Genomic DNA, 13,797 nt, shown 5'->3' on the forward strand with positions numbered 1-13,797 from the left:
GCTGAGTAATATAGTTAACCACTGTTCCATTAGAAACACCAAACCTAATTGGTTTATGTAACTGCATTAGATGGAGAAGGTGCATGTTGCTGATATTTGCTTAGTGGGAACATAGCGTAGATCTTCCTTTTGTCCACTTATAATTAAAATGATCTTCTTTGTATATTAGATTCAGCGGCTTATAATGAAATGCAATAAAGATTCCTGGAGTAAATCACGTTCTTCTTAATATGTTTAAACAATTTTATGGAGTCTTTTATTGATTGGAGGAGGAGCAGTTTCAAGAATAATGTGCTTAAACAGACATGACAAAGCAGCCAATTACCCAGCACTTCTCAAGACTAATGCGTGAAGTAACAAGCATGTCGCACAACGGTGCGGCTTCCATTTGTGCCAGATGCCTGAGAGGCAGCAATCATAAGTCTTTGCAACTGGTGGGGTGGGAGATTTCAGAAATGGCTGGGAAAAGAGCCTGTCACTGTACTGTCTGTGTGGACACATTTTGCACTCTGGGAAATCATGATCAAAATTACCCACCAGCAGAATTAGATAACCAACTTTAAGTAGTAAGGAACAGGGAGTTACGTTCAGTTGAGCAGTGGCAATTTGGACAACATTGGTTCTTCAGTGGAAAGATTGAAGCAAAACACATGATACAGAACAGTGAATGTGAACACTGATGAAACATGCAAATGGTTGAATAGGCTTTTATTATCAGATGAAACAACTGTACTTGAAAACAGGAGCACATTTCAGTTAAAAAAAGAACAAAGTCAAGGAGTTGTACATTACAGAATCACAGAATCTCCTAGATTGGAAAAAGACCTGTAAGATCATCTAGTCCAATCATTAACCTAACACTGACAAGCCCACCACTAAATCATGTCCCTGAGCACTATATCTACATGACCCTTACATACCTCCAGGGATGAGGACTCCACCCCTGCCCTGGGTAACACGTTCCAATGCTTGATGACCCTTTCAGTAAAGAAATTCTTCCTAATATCCAATCTGATAGAGCCACCTGCTTAGTGGAACTAGAAATTTAAGAAAGTTTTTGCTTTTATCTGATGATGCTTGGAAGATAAACTTGTGTTCAGTTTTGTGACAGAAATATTTACTGTTGTTGAGCTTTCCTTTAGAAAGACATATTTCTGTTTCACTAGTGAGAGCAGTTGTGTAGCTATAAATGCACGGCAGGCTGCGCAGGACAGATCTTTAATTATACCTATCCTTTCATCAGTTCACCGGGAGACAATTGCTCAAGGCTAATAAGGATTAAAACATATTCAATGACTCTGAAAAAATGCCTTAATGCTAGTCTTCCTAAATCCCCTGTATTATTTGGAGCAGTACGAGCACTGCAACTTCTGTTTGCAAATGAAAGGGAAAAAACTTTACACTTCCATGCAGTCATGCCCATGTCCTGCTTTACTAAAACCTGGGGTCCTGCTTCACCAAACCCCACGGTTCAAAACAGACCAGCCAAATCCTGGTGCTCTGCAGGGCTTTGATGTAAAGCTGCAAATCAAAGAGTATCATGAGAGGGCTTCCATGAAAGGACCTGCCAAGACATCATAGTCGTGGTCACGTTCATCTGACTGGGATGGTCACTGACACTAAATAATTTGCCTGGGGTTACAAGTGAGTCCGTGGAGGGGTTTAAAGGAAGACCTTAGCCTGAAGACTCCAAGCATGACAGATTTTGCCTGCTACCAAGTGACATAACCTGCCTCCGCTCGGCATGTGATAAATAACCTGCGTTTCCATCATGCAGCAAGGTTGAGGTTTAGTTCCATCCCACCAGCCACATGGCTGGTGATGTCCCCAGGGACAGCAGGAGGCTGCTGCCCCAGAACAGAGGCACAGGCAGCTGGATCTGACTGGGAAATCCCAGGAAAGTGGAAAACACTCCATGTCTAATGGAGGAAGTAATAAAAACAATCAAACGTGCTTGAAAAGCCACAGGTAAGGAGATAGGTAAATGCTCCCCCGGTTCTCTCAAACCCCACTGATGTTATGCCCCAAGACCAAAAATGTAAAGGTTGAATTCAACAAAAATAGAAGTACTGGGAGAAAACTGCACTCAGAAATCTCCTTTGCTATTTACCTCTTTCAAACCTGAAGTTTTATGAAGAGAGCATCTGAACATCACTTCCCTGTTGCAGAGTGCAATACAAAATACTTTATCCTTCCTTCTAGCCATTTTCCCCACTTCCTTCACTCTGGTCCCGTTAAAAAAAACAGTGCTTTGTTCGACAGACTGGAGCTCCCAGCTGGGAGGGTAGGAATTGGCTGGCAGGAAAACTGGGATATGGACCACTCTGGACAGAGAGCGGTTTTGATCACTGAGCTCCAGTGCTGGGGATGTTCCCTATTTCATGCAGTACGGACACAACCAGTGGCTGTAGTACAGACACAGCCATTACCTCAGGAAACTGGGTAACTTGTCACCTCCTTGAAAGTTAATGCTAAAATAAGAGATGTCAAGGCTTGGGGGAAGCAGCTTTTATTTACTGGGAAAGGGGTATTGAGAGGGGATTATGAAGTAAACCCAGGGTCCAAATCATCTGGGACATGCTCTGCAAATACCCTTGGGCTCTGTGATGGGCTTGCTGGGGCTCTGAAGGGGTTTCAGGGCACTTGCAGACCACGCAGCCAGACTGGCACCCAAGGAGGGCCAAATGCTGGTGAGCACAGGGGAAAAAGTGCCCAAGGGGAAGGGCCAGGGCAGGTGGGATTGGCGGGGTGGGCAGTGGCCATCCCAGCTGGGGAGGAGGGCACTGGGGGACAGGGTCTGCCTGGCGCCGGTGCTCTCTGGTGGTACAAACAGGCAGGAGCCAGGGCATCTCCATCGCAGCTCCGCACCCGGGCTTCTGCCTCATTTTGGCAGCCCTCTGCTGACAGCGGCCCAGAGCCCAGGGCCTTGCTCCCACGCTGCATACATGCGGGTCCTGCTCTCCACTGTAATGGACACCGCTCTTCACATATGTGCCTGTGGCACTCCTGAATGCCAGCCTCAGTGGAGCTCAGCCCTTGTATGCCCAAATACCAACCTTGGTAGGGTAGGCCCTTGCACCCCAAATGCCAGCCCCAGTGGGTTCAACCTCTGCCCGCACTAAGCAAGCCCGTGACTGGGGCTACTGAGGACCCCAAAAGAGAGCGAGGGCTGCGGCGTGGCCAGTCCAGCCCCCCAGTACCCTGTATTTAGCAGCTGCATCTGTCCAAGCTGTGGGTGACTCATCTGGGTCTGGCCACCTCCTCGCGTGGTGCCTTTCACTATGACTCTGGGGATTTCCATGGAGAGGTGGGCGCTGCTGCCTCCAGTGGAGCAGAGCTGGGGGGTCCTGCGTGCCAAAGCCTCCGCACGCAGCGGGGGGCAGCTCCTCTTCATCTGGTCTCCAGCGAGGGCTGGTCTCCAGCAAGAGCAGAGGGGATGGGAAACTCCTCTCCTCCCGTTCCGTGCTTGGGCAGCCAGCCACCAGTGAAGGTGAACCGTGAACCGCTGGGACATTCAGCAGCAAGCTGCCGCTGTGAGCCTTTAATTTTTAATTCCTCTCAGAGCTTCTTTTCCACCGCCCCCCCCCCTCCCCTCCCCCCAGCATCCCCAGGGGAAGGCTGCCAGCACCCGTTTCTGGAGCTCCTGGTGTTTGGCTGCCTGCCTGACCGTGAGGGATGAGAGAGGGGTGTCCCCGGCCAGCGCTGGTGGGTGCTGCCCGGGAGCCCCTCCATAGCAGCTGCTTTCCCAGGTCAGCTTTCAAGGATGGGACACCTGAGGCACCCCGAGGGCTGGGGCTGCGTCCGGCTCAGTGGGATCTGCCCGCATCACTGGCCCTGGGACCAGGCTCCCTCGGGCTTATTTTCCCAAAGGCTTCCCCTCCTTATCCTTCAAAGCAGCATCCACCAGCAAGGGATGCTTCTGGTCAAGTTGGGCTCCAAAGACGGAGCACGCTGCTTGCCAGGGCACCTTCCTGCCACACTGCCACGAGCATGTCCCCCGTGTAGCTGGAAGCCATTCGGATGTGTTCAGGCTTCCCCTTTGAATGAAGGATAATAAACGTTTCTTTGCAAGGGCAGCTGCAATCTGTGCAAACCCGAAGCTCGCCCCTGAGAAGCACCGCTGAGAGCTGTCAGGAAGGAATTGCCAGGCTCGCCGCCAAGGAGGCAAAATTGCCTGAAATACTAGGAATTGCCACCTGCCTGGTAGTTGCCATCAGCATCCAAGGGCAGCTCGGAGCGCCCTCGGCGCAGACACGGGAGACTGTGCAGCTGTCCGGCTCGGCTGCAGATCCCCTCCTCTCCCGCTCGAGCCATTCTGCTGCTTGAAAATGTTATTTTGGGAAAGAAATGAATAATGGGAACAGCACTGGAAAAGCACGGGGAATTCAGCAAACAAAAGAAAAGCGTCTATTTTCGAAAATGCCTCAAACTGGTGACTGTGGCTTGTTTTAACCCCTTCTCTCCCAGCTGCCTCTTTCCACCGCCCTGTGCAGAGTGCCGTCCGCCGGCATGGTGGGAGCTGCAGGCAGGAAAGGTGTTTTACTAGAGGGTCCTGGTATGGGAGCAACACCACATTAACTAATAACTAGCACATGGTGAACTAATAGTGAAATATGCTTCAACTGTTAATCAGACACTTTGAATTTAGTGAGGTGGGGGTTCCTGCAAGGGCCTCAGTGTTCAACGAAAAGAGCAAAAGTCAGGCAAGCAGTCGCCCTGCTAGCTCTTCCGTCACCTTTTGTTATCTCTGAAAGAATTGTACTTTTCTAATTGGGGTATCACAAGTCCCGCATGGACATTTTGAGTGGGGAGCTCTAACCCCACACAGCATCTTGCTGCCTGTGTTGCACACAGAAAAGGCCATCACTGCTGCAGGAAAAGAAACTGAATCTCCCGAGGCTGCAGATCCAGGTAAACATTCTAAACTTATCTTCACAAATTCACCGAGACCCCCACAGAGGTGGCATGGAGCATGTTATACTGCTGTTTCATCAGCTCTCATTTATCCTTGCTGCTAGTGGGACCAGGTCTGCAAGGTCTCTTTGCAGCCCTGGTCAGCACTGGCATCACTGTCCTGCCTGCAGCATCGTCTGCCAAGGGAAGGCACAGGTGACATCTGGGCCACCATTATGGGCAGCTCCACAGGTCCTCCTGACAAAAGGGACCGGCTGCCTTCCCGTGTGGGCTAAAACCTAGCAGGGCTGAGGCAAAATAGGAAATAAATGTGGTGGAACTGCTGCCCTGATGATGCTGGAGGAAGAACGACCAAGGTCTGAGATTGTGTTTTCAGTTCCTAAGCGACACTGCGCTGCTCCGCATGTCGGCTGGGAGTCCCATGGATGCCGCGGACCCAGCAGCAGAGACGGAGGTTGCTCTCTCACAGGGAATCTCATTTCTAAATTTTTCAGTGCTTTTTGTTTCAAGAAGACTTCAAACACTGCTCCTTGGATTTTCCCTTCCGGGAGAAGTATGAGAAAATAAAAACCTATATTGTGTTCAGAAAGAGTTCCTCTTTTCACTGCCCTTGACCTTCCCAAGTTCCAACAGTTCTGCCTTTCTCTGAGCTCTGCTTCTCACCTTCTACCTTAACAGAGACAAATGAGACTTCTTTGGCAGGAGTCACTCAGCTCCTCCATCAGACTCTGACAGCAGAGGTAAAGCAAAATGTAGATAGTCTTTCCGCAGAAGTGCCCATTACCTCCTTCAAGAAGGTGGCTCTTAAATAACTCTGTGACTGAATAGTCCCACACAGGCCTCGGAGCTGTAAGTGGTTTAACATCACGTGCTGTCAAACATTACACGCCTTGCAACTCACGTTGGGGATTTTGGTTAAGGAAACTCTGCAATGTGGCAAGAAGAACTGCAAATTCTCATAATATTCTCAATTTTTAGCAGTAAAACAATTGAAAGTGGAGGGTGAATTGAAATAATTGAAAGTGAGATCTGCATGCTGTGTCAAATCAGTAATAATATTCAAGCAAGAGGAGACCGTGGTTAGACTGAAAGTTGTGTCCTTGACCAGGTGCACTCTTTTGCACTCTTCTCGTTCACCTCACCCTGTGAAATAAATCCACAAAAATGCAGGCTACCCTTCAGATGAGACTGTTTTAGTAGGGTCAGAAAGACTTCATATGAAAAACCTCACACAAGACAAACAGCTATGAATAGGACACTTGACAGACAGGTCCAGAGGACAACAGACAGTGTTTCTGTTGAGATATAATTGCTCTAATTGGACCTGGGCTTGCTAAAATGGTAAAGTTAAAGAGGACCCTGCAATCACGCTGCCATTCTGCACAAAAGAATAGTGTTGTGATAGAAAGCATATAGCAGTTGTGGAAATAATCAACGGCTTTGTGTTCGCTTCCCCCTGGCATCTTGGATTTGCCATTAGGAACACGCACACAACATGAGCAGAATATTTCCTTTAGAGTTAAAGGTTCTCGGGGCTGAATTGCTTAATGGCTGAAGTCTCTTTGAGTATTATTCAGCTGAAGTTAGACACTTCAAACGAGCTGGACCCATTGTGTTTCTGCAGTCCTGGAGGAGACACAGAAAAGCCGTGTGAGGCATAATCAGGGAATCTGCCTGCTCTAGGAGCGAGGGAATTTGGCGAGGAAAGAAGCTAACTTTGACCTTCTTCAGCTTTAGCTTGTCTTCTCTGGATCGAAAGCCTGTGAACTGCCCAATCTGCTCATCTAATAAAACCTCCATACACGTAATCTTGGGTCTCTCCAAAACCTGATCTCTTCTATGATATGAGAACAAGCATGAAGGTTTTAAAGATAGAATCTTTGTTCTCCAGTAGCATGTACTGTGCAAGTGTTGACTGTGCAGTGTTTCTCCAGCGCTGTTTTGAAGGCAGCACCCAGCAGAGAGCGCAGCCCTTTCAGCCACCGTCACATCAGGTGGCAGCAAAATGACAGAAGGCGTCAGCATTTTGCATTCCTGGCTCCCTCAAGCAGCTCCGTTTCACATGAGGTTTGGCTGGCCCATACCGTGGACAACCTGTGACATTGGGCAGTGCTTCCAGAGGTCCTTGCTGGGTCAAACACAGCAATGACCGCAGAACAGCCAAGAAGTGGCAAGTTTGCCCCTGGCCTCATCCCGCTATCGCCTGGTCACTTAGTCCTGCCCAGGGCTCTCCTCTCCCCACGTGGCACCACTTGCCCCATGGTCCCTCCTGCCCCTGCGGCCGGCCAGCCTGGCTCTGGCTTGCTCCCGAGCCCCCGTTCTCTTGGCGCTGAAATTCAGCACACTGCTAAGAGGCTTTGTGACAAATGTAGCAGGTATAAACCTGTCTCAAAGCCTTTCAGCCCCACTGTGCACCCGCTTCCGTGCACATCCAAAGCTGGCTGAAACACTGTCTCCTACCCCTCCGGAGTTTCTAAGTAAATGTGCAAAAATACTGGTGTGATGCTCAGGAGCTCATGCCCCACCTGCCAACCAGCACTCGCACAAGGGTCCCCAAGCAAGGCCACTTCTCCAAAGAACCAACCTGGCATATTACACCCTCCCTAGCAAAAAATCCTCTTCAGGTCATCTGCAGCAATGCCCTGCAGCTCCTGCCCTTTGCTCACATTGCAAATACCAGATCCAGGTTGCAGGACGTGCACCACCCAAAATGTGAGTGACAGAGCAGACGTCCTCCTCTGAGCCCAGACATAGTGCCAGGGTTGGGTGTAGGTGGGGGCAGGAAGGTGGCCCTTGGCAGGTATGGGAAAAGGGTCTTGTTCTTCAGCACACAACAAGGGCGACAATGTCCCTGAGTCACTAGGAACCATGTCCCCAGCCAGCCCATTTATCCATGCAGTCCTGGGTTCATCGGTCCACACTTCTTTTCCTGCCCTGCCCTGACATCCCTCTGGAGGAACACTGAGAGATGTATGGGGACATCGAAGCATCAAACATGCCCCACACTCAGCCTCTGCCACCTCCCAGTGATGGCTTTGCTTTGTGCATCGTGGGCTCTGCTCCACGTATGGGCTTGTCAAATGCCCCAGCAAGGTGGTAGGAAAAATTGGTCCTGGATGATGGTCTCCAAAGGAGCTTTTCAGACAAAATCTGATGGGATTTATCAATATGAGTCCAACTAAAAAGGGTTGTGCTCATTTCCAGCTAATATCTATGATAAGCCAAAGATCATAATCATCATAATAAATATAATAATAAATAATAATAATAATTAAAAAACCATAATAACTGTAAGTATTCACATCAGTGAGATTTAGTCAGCTAAAACTTTGCACAACACTGTGAACACGTACAGAGAAAAGTCTGGAATTACAGAAGAAGAGAAAGAGAGCTAAACCAAGACCCATCCTCTGTTCTCTCCCGTGAGAGGAGGCATTGCTGGGAATTCTGAGCACTGGGCAAATTAAAACCAGCATTTCAGCCCAAACTACAAGCTTCTTGGCTTTTCTGTGTGTAAATCAGATCGTTACATTATCTCAGTGTCATTTTGTGGCTGAAAGCAATTCAGCAACTATCAGCACAGCCAGACTGAAATTCAGCAGAACAGGATCTGAGCACTTCAACTCTTAATGATTAGATGTTTCTGTGGAAATGAATCTTACAAAAAAATGAAGTTCGGCAGAAAGTTGACAGTGTGTTGAGACCGCAGAAGGGAGAGGAACTTTACAACTCGGCCTTCACATTTTCCACCTATAGGATTTCAACATTTGCTAAAGTTGTAGTGAGGGCAGCTTCTTCACAGTGCTCCCTCTGGGAAATATCACATTCAGCAATTCCTGAATTACAGTTTCTAATTATATTTTCATACTGTAATGCTGTCTGAAATGCAAATTTGATGACAGAATAATTCGATCCATGTAAAATAATTACAAAATTACTGTTTCTCAAACCTCAACTCATACTCCCTGCTATTTAAGAAGATAAATTTAACAGCAGCAAAAGTACAGCCAAAACATAGTCTATTTATTTAACTGTTATCTGACTATAACTGTCTGCATAGATTTTGGCTGACCATGGAAGATTATTTCTAAAATATGACGACTAAAAACATTCCAGAGTTAGGATTTTTGTTACTTTAGCTTGGAACCAACAATCAGGTCAACTTTTATGTTGCAGTCAGAGTACCATACACATGGCATCTGTGTTTAATTGCAAAAGCAACTGTTGATTGAAATGCCAAATCTCTACTGCAGCCCAGTTATCATTTAAACCAGTTGTTGGGAATATTGATGCAGGACACTGAACTGGCACAATGTAATGATTTTTAGCAGGGTGGAAACCAACTTCTGCAATATGTAATTTAAGAGCCTGCAACTCCATACTGCTACATCAGTTCCCACTGTCTGACAATTCCGACAATTCCCCCACCCTGTAGGGGAGATTTTATCCCCCCCCCTCTCCCCCCCCATCCCCCAAATGTTGCCTTGAGTAGTGGCTAGGACCTTTAAAAAGACAGCAGAAATCTCATTTTATTTGAAAACAATGTGAGAAGGAGTCAGTGCTCTGCGTTGCAAGGTTTTTTTTAGGCTTTATTATGCTTCTAGCCTAAATTTAGATTGTCATTGCCCATCAACTCAAACAGATCAAGGTAGAGCACACTAAAGGCTTGAGTGTGTTATTATTGCCAGGCTAGAGGCATCAACAGCTCGCGTCTGTTTTTTAATTTCCCCAGCTGCATCCCAGTTGTGTGAAAAGTGACTCCAGGAGATCTCAGTCCCGTTTTTAGCCAAGGTCTCTCCTAAGGTGAAGTGCTCCAGTTCCTCAGGAATTGCTGGTCTGCTCCCCCTTCTCCAGGGACAAGGAGACTGTTGGAAGAGATCGTCTCCTCCTCGTGTGAGTGCAAGGGGGTGCATTTGAAAATGATACGAAGGCTGCTGGGAGCTATGAGGGTCAACCTGACCTCCCCAGAAAAAGGAAAAAGGTGGAGTGTCACCAAGCCTGTGTGCATCTCCTTTTTTTTTCTCTTTATACTGGAAGATTTCAAGTCCAAGTAAGCTGGCAGTGTGACAGTTGTGGCGCTGGGCAGAAGATGAGGGATGGGCTGCAGCCACCTCCCTCCCCAGCCCTGTGGCAGGAAGGAACCTACGGGCTGTTTGTTCTTTTCTCATGGTGGGTGAGACCATGGCAGGGCAGAGACAGCGGGATGCTTAGCATTACATTGCCTGGCAATTTCACACACTCCCAAGGTAAAATCCAAGTGTTTGTCAAAAGGGTTTGGTACAGAGTTGATCAACAAAAACCGAGAACATGAAATCACTGAGCAGAGGCACACAGCCCCGGGACGACTCTCACACCATCCCCTGCCCTCCCCCTGAGGAGGGACTTGTGCCTTTTCCTCCGGTTGCAGACCCTCGCGCTGCCTGCGAGCTGCCTGTCTGACCGTGTCTCAGCCATCCCCACCTCTGGGGCTCAAAGGGGCTTGGGTCAATGGGATGCCCAAAGCCCCCCAAGACTCAACGAGAGGGGGCAGAGCTGGTCGCTCTGCCAAGCAGGACGCATCCTTGTGCAACCTCAGCGGCACTCACCAGCTTCCCCAGTAATGCTGCCCCTCAGACCTCCTGCCACAACATGACCAGGACCCTTCTGGTAAAATGTGAAGCAGTTTATCATCCTCCTCTCTCAGGTCAAGTTGGCGCCTTTTGAAGACTTGCTCAACATTTCTAAAGCAAGATATGTCCATTCCAGCTGGAGATGAGGAACCTATTTTTAAAATATTTCTAAGGAATAGCTCCTGAGCAAAGGCTGCATCAATTATTTTTCACCTTGCAGGTGTTTTCGAGGCATCAAATGCTACAGGACGCTGTATTCAAACCAAAATGAATGAGGTGAAGCCCCAGCCCTCACCGAGCATCGTTGCCACACTGACGACTCAAGTCAAACCTGGCAGGCAACCACAGCTATATGTGGAGCCAAATCCTCCACACATGAAGGTGAACGACTTTTCGTGAATGGCAGGTGCCACTCAGCTCAAATCTGTCCCTGTACTCCATGCCCCAGTCCCTCGCCAGACTTGCCCCACCGATGTAAGCTGGCGAACAAGCAGACCTCAGAGGGAGGTGGGTCGCATCGGCCGCCTCCCCCTGCCCTCCCCTCCCACCCCGCCACCCAGACGCCGGGGGGACTCACATGCAGGTTGGGGGGGGGGGGCATGGACCGCCGTCAGCCGAAACACCGCTCCCCACACCGGCTGGGGAGCAGCTGTGTCCAGCTCAGCCCCGCTGGCTTGCCGGGGAGAGGATGCTGAAAGCCCCTCTCCCTGCGGGAAGGCTGAACACGGGGTGCCAGCACCTCCCTGGCGAAGCTGTGAGGCTCCGCTAAACCTTGGTTAAACTCACCTACGAGGAACCAGTCAAGATTCCTCATGCACTGATGCACTGGCACCAGGTGAAGAATTTAATAAAGAAAATTTAAAATGTTTCACCCCCTCCAAACTTTTATATTTTAGGCACAAGAGTTAAATTGGAAAGAACAGATGAGACAATGCCAAGTGAAATGGTTTAGAGGTTTCAGATGCATTTATCCTTGTTGGTCTGTTAAGAATGCCAAACGCAGTGAAATCCAGAGCATTAAGCCATAACTTTCCTTACAGAAGTGCTTTCAGTTTTAATCTCTGCCTTGGCTCCTTTTCTGAAACAATTACTACTGCTGCATTTAGTAACATCAGAATAATTTTTATAGATTTTTTTTTTATCTTTTATTGCCTTGTGTTTAAAATTGTTTTGTAGCTCCGTGGTTGTTTCAGAGTGGTTGCTGCTTTAGAAAATCATTACCATTATCAATAAACCCTTTGAACTTTGGGAGGAAGGGAACAGGACTTTATAATTAGACAAGATAAGAACGATCAAGCATATTTTTCCAGGAAATAACGCACACGATGCTTCAGCTGTAATCTCTTCTTCAAATGAATCTATATGTTCCCACACAAGCAAACTCAGGCTGTGGCACTAAACTCCAGCAGCCCTGCGATCTCCTTCCCCATAACAGCCCCCTCGGAGTAAGTGCAATACAGAAACAGACCCAAACTCCCTCTTCTTTTTACAAAAAGACTCAAACAGAATTTCATTTTTCAGTTACCGTGGTGTTGTTCATGCTGCAGTTCTTTTTTTAGCTATTCTAACCGCTCTCAAACCACAACAGAAAAAAAAAAAAAAAGGCAAAAAACAAGCTGTACGTATGTGTGTGAGAAAAAGGGTAAAAGCCTGTGTTACAGCAATGTTGCTCTCTTGGCATATTTCAGACAATTTTTCAGGAAGCTCTTGATCCTTTCCTCTGTAAACACTGTACGGTCAAGAGTGCCGCGTGCCCCAGGAGAGGGACAGAGAGCCCGGGGAGCGTACGCGGTGCGGGGACTCCGTGTGAACAAAGATGATTTAAAGACTCGAACTTTGGGAGTTGGATTTCAAGCTGCTCCTAGCTGCATCGGCTGCTGCCTTCCCCCTCCCTGAACATGTTGGGTACAAACCCGCCTGAATTGGGCAGCAGTAAAAAACTACAAGTTCCAACAGAGGTATAAAGCTGTAGAGATGCCCAAATCAACACAATACCTACATAATTTCTTTTGACTCCTGAATGCATTAACCTAGGATTACTCGTGTTCATTTATATTCCTAAAGTGTCAACAAGAACAATATCATTTTATTCTCCTTTCATGGATCATTAATCTAAATTTAACTCCACTTTGCCGTCTGCACACAGAATTAGTAACTGGAAGCTGCTTTGCATTTATCTGATAGTGCCGGGCTTGTTCATCAAGGCAAACTTCCAGCCAAAACAAACAAGTGAAAAAAAATATCAGTCACGATAAGCTGCTTCTATCCTATTTCTTTTAAAGGCAAAAAAAAAAAAATACCTGAGGAGAACATAAAGCAAACGGTTACCTCACACTGCAGAAATGCAAGTTTTTAATAGTCCATGCTCTGGCAGCCCCTGAGAAACAGCAGCGGTGGCGGCGGCGGCGGTGGGGATAAATCCAGCATCCACTAGGTTCTCACAAGGCTTTGGCTGCGCGGCCGAAACCACAGGCTCTGCCTCCAGCTGACGTCAAGGCGGCTGTCACATGGCCCGGCGCAAGCCCAGGGAGCACTGGTTGTCCTGGCAACCCCAGCACTGCTCCGAAATTATTTCAATAGGTCATCTGTCATACTGCGTGCACATTGGAACCATCACGGGCGCCCGGACAACCCAAACACCAAGGGCTCACTGGAGCTGGCGGCGCCGGGGGGTTGGTCCCATCGCCGACACTCTCTTAACCCTGTCCCCGTATGAAAACGCACCTCCCCCTTCCTCTTCCTCCTGCATCCCCAGCCTCCACCAGAAAAAAAAACACTTATACACCTTGGCTGGCCCAAGTGAAGGGGCAAAAGCACTGCCCTCTGTGTGTACCAGGGCACCTCGACGATGCACAGCTGGGTGCTGCACCAGCTAGCTAAAATTAGGGTCTTTCAAAATGGCACACAGCTGAGGTTTTATTCATAGCCAGAGATGCGTGTCGGGTCGGCGGCATCTCTGTCTGGATTCGGTCCTTGCTGAAGTGATGCGGGGCGGCAGCCATGCAGGGCTGCAGGATGGCCCTCAGAGGTACCTGGCCAGCTTGGCCTCGCATCCCTGAGCCTTGGCCACCAGCCCCTCCTGCTCGCCTGCCTGTGATGCTTCTCCTGCCACTCCCGGCAAAATATCCCGGGGGGACGAAGCAATGCCTGCCTCCACCTGGCTCCGACTCACCTCCACAGCCTTATCCTGCAGGCAGAGACATGACACCGGTGTCTCAGATTTCCTGTAACTCCAGCTAAAATTCACCCCTTCCCCCAAATTTGCTTTTTTTCT

At 48.5% G+C, this 13,797-nt stretch overlaps 1 protein-coding gene across 1 annotated transcript in view; it reads right to left on the reverse strand.

Moving 5' to 3' along the window:
* Window positions 1–12,908, reverse strand: part of NCALD (neurocalcin delta) — a 48,206-nt gene extending 35,298 nt beyond the window's left edge. The window contains exon 1 of the mRNA XM_082479312.1: window positions 12,852–12,908. The gene's annotated coding sequence lies outside the window, so the exon portion shown is untranslated. The remainder of the gene's footprint in view (window positions 1–12,851) is intronic.
* Window positions 12,909–13,797: the final 889 nt, after the last annotated feature.

Source organism: Vanellus vanellus (assembly GCF_965231255.1).
Source record: "Vanellus vanellus genome assembly, chromosome: 2".
Lineage (NCBI taxonomy): Eukaryota > Metazoa > Chordata > Aves > Charadriiformes > Charadriidae > Vanellus > Vanellus vanellus.